Source organism: Dreissena polymorpha, chromosome 1 (genome assembly GCF_020536995.1).
Source record: "Dreissena polymorpha isolate Duluth1 chromosome 1, UMN_Dpol_1.0, whole genome shotgun sequence".
Taxonomy (NCBI): Eukaryota; Metazoa; Mollusca; class Bivalvia; order Myida; family Dreissenidae; genus Dreissena; species Dreissena polymorpha.
The window spans coordinates 194,381,734-194,392,890 of NC_068355.1; positions in this window are offsets into that span (position 1 = coordinate 194,381,734).

An 11,157-nucleotide genomic window follows, 5' to 3' on the forward strand; every position below is an offset into this window, starting at 1 on the left:
GTTGAACGTAGAGAAAAAATTGATTTATAATTATCAAATTACTTAAAAGACAACCACAAAAAATTTATACAAGATAAAATTGTTTCAACTTGTTTTGTTTGCTAAAGAGGGACAGAGCACAGATCACCCAAAAGTATTTGTGATATAAGTTGAAGAATTCGTTTAAGATAGTAATGTATAACTTTCCGCGTGCTCTTCTTTTTAAGCATGTATATACTATATCAGCCCAATATATAATTCACCCGCGATGAAGTAGACGAGTGTATACATGTACTTCAATTACCACGTTCTTTTTTGCCCTCCTCTCTGACTCTCTGTTTGTCTGTTTACTGATTTCATAAAAAAGATTCCTTCGCATTTAAACTCGAATCATGCAAACTCGTGTCCTTTTAATACGAAGTTGCATACGTGTATTTGTTTTCATCAAATGTTAAAACATTCAAGTTAGTCCATTTTCAACATTTTTTCAACAACATTTGTTTAAACAAGATTATTCTTTATTTTATAAATTAATATTTATGAAAAATGTAAATAAAAAAAAACACACTTCGTATGTCCTTAGTTGTCCGATGGTATAATTTTTATACATCTACTATAATAATTAAATTGATCGCAATGACAAAAAGTACATAATCGTAACAATAATATTTACCATCATAATCATAATTAAAGTGATACGATTTTAACAAACATGTTCAAAGTATTGATTCCCATCAAGAAAAAAACTTAAATACATTTCCACATACTATTGATATATAACATTAAATTCCATTTACATATTTAACCAAACTTTTTCTCTATTTAAGAGGGGGTTCAAACATACATTTTTCAACATCATTATAAAGAAGCATTTTAAATATGTATTTTTATGTATTTTTTTTTACTAGATGTAGAAGCAAAACAATAACAATTCTGTTCTTGATGATTTAGTTTTATCGTTTGAATAAGCAGTGTACAACCAGGCATTATTATGGAAATAAGAAAAGAATGCTATTTGATGTGTATTGCTTTTAAATGGCGCTAGAATTTCATTAGCGCTGTTTCTTCAGTCGAATTTTATTAGCCCCCGTGCGATTCTAATGGCCATATATCAAGCACTGGCATGTTGGCACTGTATTGGCGGTAAATCGGAACAAGCAATTGTGTTCAGCGATTAATTGTGATGCCTTCTAATAACACGAATCAATTTATGACATCTAATTGGTTGAACTTGTTATTGTTCGTCTTTTAACCCGCTTTCAGAAATGTATTTAGTTATTAAATTGCTCCATGAATATATAACGAATATTTTTGCGTAAACATAACCATTCGCAAAAACCAACTGTTTTGAGCCTTATCGTTTCATCTGTTATATCTTGATTCATATGACAAATATCGGTGTGTTACGTTTTTGTGTGAATAAAATGTATGTAACAAACGCACACACAATATTTTTCCCAATTAAAATAACCATAAAAAAAAGTATTACATTTTTTTCTCTTATGTATACCCAAAAATGTATTTGACCAGCATTGAAATTGACAGTTATTGCATATCCACTATATCGATACAAAACACGACATGAATGTAGGAATTGTTAGTACCACACAGGCATGAAACTTTACTATATTTCTCCAAATGCTACTTGACAGCAACAGTTTTATCAATGAAAATTGTAAGATTTTTAAAAAAAGAATGAGTATTTTTAAATATTATATGTAACCCACACATTAGCCTAAATCTCCGATTTAATAAACAAAACTGTATACGCGCATTACTAACTGTATTAATTTAATTGCTACAAATTACCTATAGTTCTCAATAATTAATGCATCAATATGAAACCACTTCAAAAGTTCATTTCTTAATAAAAATAGCTTTCTTTTTTTTCAAGCTTAAAATTCAACAAACTAAGATTTCAAATCATGTTCATCAGTAACACGAAGATTTATTTTACAGATCAGCAGAGCGAAGTTTCCAGCTGTATTTCTGGCTCATTATGATATCTGATAGTGTAATCTCAACATGCGCTTAATTGGATTGTAGAGCTTAAACAAAAGGGAAATAACTGGGTTTTATGATATATATGGTTTCGATATGAAACCGACATGTTGCCATATGTCACCAAAATGATGTATGTATGGTTTAGAATGAAAAAATACGTGTCCTAAATTGTGGGGTGAAAAATGCACCTTGGAATTTTTATACAACCCGCAACAAGGGTCTCATATTGAAAAATACCCCGTAAATGGCCAATCTCCTAGTATATATTTATATATATATATATATATATTTATATATATATATATACTACGTTAGCGTTACCGATCGCCGAAATCGCCATTGGCGATTACAATTCCTAGCTGGCGATTAAAAATAAGATTTTCATGAAATTGGCGATTGAAAAAAAATCGACCCTATGCTTTACAAATGCACACTCAAAATGCCTGTTTTCAGGCCGTATAAATCGCCAGAAACATCGCTAAGATTACACAGATAACATCCTTACCGGAAAGGCCCCAGGGGATAATGACGACCGCCTAGGTCGATAATCCACATGGCTAATGTCTTAATTGGTCAAGCTTTACACTGCGACCAGACTTTTTGAACATTTAGGTTACTTGGCTATTTACGCGATGACTGAATCACTGAAGCGTGCCGTGCATGACCTATGCTATAGATGTTATGATTCAACGTTATCGAATCGACCAGTACGGAATTGTCGTTTAATCAGATGGGCGATGTTATGGCATTGACATAGCCACTTTAAACTAATTTCCCAAGACACAACGACTTTGATTGGCTAAAAAAGTAGATAAGAGTTACTTCCCTTTACGGTCGCTATGCGACTTGAAAGACCGATTTAGAAAGTGAGTTGCAGATTCTGGGAAAAATGGATGCTGCGAGCGAAAATGGAAAGTCGAAGCAACAGAAATTAACACAATTCTTTAGAAAAGAAAGCGGACAGAATAATGTAAACTCAGGAAATGATCAAATGTTAGGTTCGCGATCGGAGGACGTCTAAAATAGTGCAGACGTGAATGCAGAATCAGAAACGTCTATACCTGTCAAGGTTCACGGTTTCGTCGTGAGTCTCACGGTTTTTGACATGCAATGGCGGTCTCATGCTGACTTAGTAATTTCTAACGCATTTCTTCAAAAACAAAAACAAAATGTTTGGATTTGATAAAATGTCGTATAATTACTTCCGAGACGGGCGGGCTGCTTTAGTGGTTTCAAACCTAAATACCACATGTACCGAAAACTGTTTAACGGTGTTAGTGTATCATTATCACTACGCCACTGGTGTCTATGTAAACAAATAAATTGGCTGCAAAATGTCAGCAAGTGGCTCACCAGCAAAGAAAATTTTTCAAGCAAAAAGGGCTAATTTCAGAAACAAATAGTCTTAATTTTGCTCAGGAAATAGCCCCAAAACGCACCACAGACAATCTAGGATCAAAAAAAAATCCGGGGGGGGGGGGCATGCCGCCGGACCCCCCTAGATTTGGCGACTAAGTTTTTTTCCTTAGCGCCAACCTAGTATATATATATATATATATATATATATATATATATATATATATATATATATATATATATATATATATATATATGTATTTATATATATATATAGTTAATAGTCTGTTAAATCCTTTTTTTAACACCACCATCTTTGCAGCTCCATAGTTCCGGAAGGGGTTCGGATATCGAAAAATGAACAGAAGATTCGTAATCAGCAATGAATAATATACAACGCTTATGTACGACCAATTTTAACTGGATCGAGCAATTTCCTACGGTCTCGAAAAAGTGTCATTGCCCAGGAAATCTGGTGGTGGTGGTGGTGGTTGTGGTGGTAGTGGTGGTGGTGGTGGTGGTGGTGGTGGTGGTGGAGGTGGTGGTGGTGGTGGTGGTGGTTGTGGTGGTGGTGGTAGTGGTGATGGTGGTGGTGGTGTTGGTGTTGTTGGTGGTGGTGGTAGTTGCGGTGGTGGTGGTGGTGGTGGTGGTGGTGGTGGCAGTGGTGGCGATGGTGGTGGTAGCGGTGGTGGCGATGGTGGTGGTGGGGGATTGGTGGTGGTGGTGTGCTGGTGGTGCTGGTGGGTGATGGTGGTGGTGGTGACGGTGGTCGTGGTGGTGGTGTTGTTGTTGTTGGTGGTGGTGGTGTGTTGGTGGTGGTGTTGGTGGTAGTGGTGGTGGTGGTGGTGGTTGTGGTGGTGGTTGTGGTGGTGGTTGTGGTGGTGGTGGTGGTGATGGTGGTGGTGGTGGTGGTGGTGGTGGTGGTGATGGGTTAGGGTTAGGGTTATTATGATGATGCTGTTGATGACGATGATGATGATGATGATGATGATGATGATGATGATGATGATGATAATGATATGATGAAGATGATGATGATGATGATGATGATGATGTATGATGATGCTGATGATGATTATGATGATGATGATGATGCTTGATGATGATGAGGTGAGGATGATGATGATATTTGTGCATGATATCTCTTGTGAATCTAGTACAGCTGTAGTTTCACTTCTTTATACTATGTACTATAGGGTTATGGTTAGGCACGTATTAGTACTTCCCAAGTTACTGTATTGTAACCATTCTCTTGTAAACATCGTCTGCAACAGTAAGTGTCACGCTCTGTGTTTTTCTATGTTATGTATGTGATTTACAGCGAGATCGTAAGAACAGACATATGTAAACTTACACTGGATGGGTTGTTACACTGTTTTCACATGTTAACTTTGAATTTAACATGATGAGGATTAGTATAAACACAATTACTAATGTTCGCGCCCAGTTTTCCAACGGCATGGCAAAAGTATGGTGTACCGTATGTGTCAAACAGGGAACTTGAGGCAGTCTTAGTTGACCTTCATAACCCCTACAATATGGGCATCGTTGAAAAGGTCTCGCCAAGCCCGACCAGGAAAAAATTTTTGGTTTGCGGATCGGACTTTTCGTTCAGGAGTTATTGCCCTTTGCGTAGTGTTAAACACTATCATTTTATAATAAACCGTCGTTTGATACCAAAAGATCATGAGTTTTTATACTGAGATACCTGATATCGCGTAAATAGATAGAGGGGCTACATATCTACAGCGTCAGGGGTTTACAGCAGTGGGTAAGGGGAGAAATAAGAGAGTTATGGGTCTTTTTCAGGCCCGTTTTTTGAGTTTTTTACACTATATAGCACTTTGACTAGCACAGTTAATTTTTTTCCTGAAATAAAGACTACAAAGTATATGTTTTATAAATTGTAATAGAATTTTGGTCATAGCGTTTGTTGATTATCTCCCCTGGGCCCATAAATAGGGCAGTTATGGCACTTAGAAGTAGCCAGAGACCCTTGTTTTTCGTGAAATTTAAAAAAAAAATTGTGCCCAAATAATAGTAGATGAATGCAACTTAGGCTTCAATGTAGCTAACACAATGACTACAGGTTTATCCTAAGTCATATTTATTATTATATGTGCCACATTTATAGAAATAGACTTGAAAATTTGTGTCAGCTAGAGCCAAATATGAACAAAATCAGCATGTTTATGTAGTGCATTCACACGGAAAAATATTTTGTGCCAAAATAATAATAGATGAATGCATATAAGGCTTCAATGTTGCCAACATAATGACTACAGGTTCATCCTAAGCCAGTTTTATTATTATATATGCCAAATTGAATGAAATAGTCTTGGAATTGTGTGTCGGTTTGTAACAAATAACAAAAAAATCAGCATTTTTATGTAGGGTGCTCAAATGGAAAAATTCTTTGTGCCCAAATAATAATAGATGAATGCATATTAGGCTAAAATGTTGCTTAAGCTATGACCACAGGTTCATCCTAAGCCAGTTTTATTATTATATATGCCAAATTTATAGAAATAGACTTGAAAATGTGTGTCGGCTAGCGCCAAATATGACACAAATCAGCATTTTTATGTAGTGTGTTCACACGGAAAAATTGTTTGTGCCAAAATAATAATAGATTAATGCATATTAGGCTTCAGTTTTGCTAACATATTGACAATAGGTATATCCTAAGCTAGTTTTATTATAATATATCGAGGGCTGAACGGAAAACTGCAGTATCTCCTTCTTTATTTAATATGCGTTACAACAGTCTTCCATTTAGCCCTCGATATGCCAAATTTAATGAAATAGTCTTGGAATTGTGTGTCGGTTTGTAACAAATAACCAAAAAATCTGCATTTTTATGTTTGGAGCTCACATGGAAAAATTCTTTGTGCCCAAATAATAAAATATGAATGCATATTAGGCTTAACTGTTGCTTAAGCTATGACCAAAGGTTCATCCTAAGCCAGTTTTATTATTATATATGCCAAATTTATAGAATAGACTTGAAAATGTGTGTCAGCTAGCGCCAAATATGACAAAAATCTGCATTTTAATGTAGTGTGTTCACACGGAAAAATTGTTTGTGTCAAAATAATATTAGATGAATGCATATTAGGCTTAAATGTTGCTTATGCTATGACCACAGGTTCATCCTAAGACATTTTAATTATCATATATGCCAAATTTATAGAAAAAGACTTGAAAATGTGTGTCGGCTAGCACCAAATATGATAGGGATACCCTTGAATAAAATGAGATTTTCCTGTGTTTGTTAAGGTTTACAGTGATCAAAATCTGCAACAATGTCTGATATCAAGAAAACCTCAAAGCCAAGGGTTTGCCCGCTGTGCCTCAGTGACAAGGGCATCAAGAAGTGTCATGTGTGCTTGAACGACCACCTGAGGACGCAGCACAGGCTTTCGACCGCAGAGTTGCCTCAGATCACCTCTGCAGCCAAGGCTGCTAAATGCCAAGGCAAAAGCGCAAGAAACAACCGCTGTTATTGGAGGTGTCCTTGCGGCTCTTACATGATTAAACGGGGCCAGCATCTCACATCCTCTGCACACGGGCTTGTAAAAGACAGCGAGGAGTTCTTTGCCAAATACGCGGCCTTTGTAAAGGCAGGTGTATCAGCTTGCCTATTTCAAGTATGTTATACAAACTATATGACAACGCAATAGTTCTATGTGTTGCTTTTTAAACATACCTCACTTTACACACTGCAGGCAACAAAGAAGGTGATAATGGAGGGCATCTCGGTGGCTCAGGGGGGCGTGAGCTCAACCACCACCGCGACCGCAACCCTTACCACCTCAACATCCACCGCATGGGACCATGCCTCCTCTAGTGATGACGATGAGGACCAGGAGGAGGCTCAGGAATTCCTCACCAGGGAACATTGCATCGGCCTCGTGCCCAGCGCCCGTGTGATGAAGGGCGGACGCAGCTGTAAGTAAAATGAATAGTGACCGTTTATATTGCTTACCAACGCCAAGTATTGTTCAAGTGTTTTTGTTCCATTTTATATCTTTTTCAGTCTCCGTAGTTGAGGCCTGGTGTCGCCATCTGGCATCCAGATGCGGTGGCGAGATGAAAGAGGCCAAGGTTGGTGAGGAAGCGATGAGGCTCAATCGCTTCCTCGCCCTGGCAGGTTTCGAGGCGGGCGGTTCCCTCGATAACGCTCTCCTATGGAAAGACCATCTGGACATAGCCGACAGCTATTTCCAGATTACGGATTTTGCACCTGGCACCGCGCGGAGCAACCTTGGCTCCGCAATGAAGTTTGTCAGGTGGGCCCAGGACGAGCGGATTTTGGAAGCCAGCATCGCGGACGAGGTATGTTTACAGTACGGCATGGACATTAACTATGAAGTTTTTGATGTAGCGTATGTGCATTGTTTTTTGACACTAACTATTTGATATGTACTTTAACAGGCTGTTGGCAAGATGCAGGGCTGCAACAGTGCCACAAAGAAGAAGGCCATTAAACGGGCGGTGGGTGGAGAGAAGGGCACAGGAGACGGCCGACATCCCGACCGACATCGACCTTGAGGGAGAACTGAGGTCTTCTCAGTACTTCCTAGAGGTCATGGAGGGATTCCGCCGCCAGCCTGGAAAGTTCTTTCCACAAGTGAGAGGCCTCCTGATAATGGTCATGGCCATACCAAACGGTTCCCGCGCCGGGAAGTTTGTTGAACTAAGAGTATGTATACTTCCGTTTCACACATTTAACCAATTCATTCATTAATTGATAACATTATGTGCATAAAATAATTGGCGTTGCATTGCTTTGCAGGTCAAGCACGTGGAACAGGTGCAGGCCTTCTTGGCGGCATCCACTTCACTGTGAGCATCAACACTCACAAGACAGCGAAGTGGGGGCGCTACGCCTATTTCCACATGCAAAGACATGCCATGAAGCTGCTTCGCCGCTTCTGTGAGTATGCGGCAAGCTTGTACTACCCTACAGTGCCGGTGCTGCAGCGCAAGGACCTCCAGGTGTTCGGGCGCGGACCGGCAAACCCTGAATTCACCCAGAGCCACATAAACAAGTGGATCGAGATGGCATGGGCGAAGAAAGTTTTCACTTTCTGGATTATTATGCTTTGGATCATTTTAGGATTATACATACCATGGATGCTCATGACAATCACACTTGCCATAATCAATGTCGATATTCTTCAGGTCGGGACTAGCGGCGAGGCACACGACTTTCGAGTTTGGACTGACCCAGAACCGAAAAATGCTGACGGTGCAGTCCGAGAATTTGGATGACGGGAAGGCGGACGAGGTGGCAGATATGTTGTGCCATCGGCGATCGACGGCCGATACACATAACGACGTCATGGACCAGCGGTAAGTTGATGTGATATGGACTTTCAATCGTTCTTTCACGTACAACAATCTTAACATGTTATTGTAGAGCTTATACGAAAGTATTCATTCTATATTCTTTCCATTTGCAGAAACAAGACGGCGGGCATATATTTGTGACTGCAGAAGGCCAGGAAGATGAGGTGTGGCGAGAACGCCACTGCCACCACCACCAGCCCCAGCGGCCCCGCTGTCGAAGGAGACGACGACAGCGTCCCACCTCATGATGCCTGGCAGGAAGCAGCCCGCGCAGCTCTAACCGCCACCGCAACCAGTGAAATATTAGCGGAACAAGAAGTACCCATAAACTCCCGTCCCATAGAGCAAAAGGTAACCATAAACTGTAAGAAATCATCTTCAGCAATGCAAATACGTTTCCAACATTATACGTATACAGTTTGTATCTTTTATTACTTATTTTTTCGTTTCTTTATCTGCAGGAAAGGGAACCGATAGCCACCACGTCATGGGCAGGCCAGGAGCCGGCATACTTGGCAGTCTTGGCACAGAACCCACTCTGGTCAAAGTGTAGGGTTCTGTTGTCAAAACTGCCCATACAAAGCCCCAGCAACCCTTTTGTCTCCGAAGCCGAACCCACCGCCACCACCACCACCCACATCCCCAGCAGTCTCGCAGTCGACGAGCGGGGGAAGCAGTGGGAGATAATGGAGGAGGACGAGCCAATGCAGGACATGCAGGAAGCGGCGGTAAGCTGGAAACATACCCATATATATTTATAAATTCATATACGTTTCTGTCTATATACATTCATATATATTTGACATATTACATTGTCTCGTTTCTATTTCCACAGAAAGACTTGGACGCCATTGTGGCAAAAGTCAGAGAGTCCCTCGAGGAAGACCCTGCCCTCTTCAGACCTGGGTTAGCCTGGGGTACCTTGGAAAACAAAAACATACATCACAGACGCCCAGGCCAAGGACATAGAGGAGGTTTTCCTGAAAGTAAGAAATGGTGTGCCGCCAACAGCAGAACATTCCCGATGCCGAGGGTGAAAGAGTTGCGGAGGGGTCGCTAGCTGCGTCTCGACGACACGCAAAATCGCGAAAAAGTCCGAAACCTCCAAACAAAAATGAATAAGTGGTTTTAATATTAGTAAAAGTAATGGTTTTACCCAAGAAATAAAAAAATTTAATGTTTTTTTATGCATTCCATTTGTGTTTACATTATTTTTCTTTACTCATACTCAAGGCAGTCATTTTTATACACATATCACAAGGGGAAAAAAACCTGTTTTTTCTTAAAGAAGTAATCGCCCCTGAACTAATTATACCAAATTATACCAAGTATTACCTTTTATTATGAATTTTATGTTTTATCGTAAAAAATTTCGAAATCGTACAAAAGTCCCTTCAGATCGTAAGAAAGTTCGCAAAATCGTGAAAAATTCGCGGATCCAAACACAATCGTAAAAAAGTTCGCAAAATCGTAAAAAAAAGTTCGAAAAACTCTTACCCAGCTTCGAACGAACAAATTGCTCTGTTTGAACATCTCTGGCCAAATGATGGCGCTAATATTCTTTGCTGCTTCACCAATGGTCAAATGTTGTGCCAACCAAATCTCATGAAAACGTTACAATCGCGCTTTATCGGCCTTTTTAAGGAAAATGGAACATAGTATGTTAAACAATTGATGCATCCATCTGCTAGAGAAATAGCTTCTCGCTCAAGAGGTCAAGTATAGCGTTCTAAGATCATGGAAAATTATCAGGAACTTCTAAATCAAACCAATATTGACTACATATGACGCACAACTCAAAAAAGGCAATCACAAAAGCTCACCATAAGCACTTTTGTTCAGGTGAGCAAAAAAGACACTCGGAACTTGTTCTCAGACCATCCAATCAAAAGACCAACAAAACATGACGCCTTTAGTATACTTTTAAAACTTAGTTTGTGGTGGTATACTTTTTCCACACACCCATCCTACTTCAAGGGTGGACCGATGACTCTTGTCCAAACATCTTGTCGAGTCCACGCCCATTTCTGTGATAGTCGGTCAGGGTGCCTTTTACTTTGAGGACAAATGAGCTTTTCTAGGATTGATGGCGTTAAGGTTGAGGGAGTGGGGGCATTTATGTTCCGGATCAGGCGTGGTAGGTAAAGGGCACTTGTCAAAACTGGGTAGATATATGTGCGTTTAGTGAAACATGAGTCGCGTCATGTGTTTTAAGACGCCAAATAGACGCAGGGCTTGTTTTAATAATTTCTACGTCATTCTCCGTATTTTTATGCAATAGGATTTCTCAAGTTTTAATCATGAGGTTATGGTCGTGGGCATTGAGCGTGCTTATGTCTTTGTCTAGTGGTTTTATGTCTTACTGCTTGGTAATTTCCAATTGAGTACTTGCCATTAAATACGCAACGCATGCTATTATAAGGTTGTGCACTTGTTGGAACAGCTGAAGTTCAATTTGTTTAT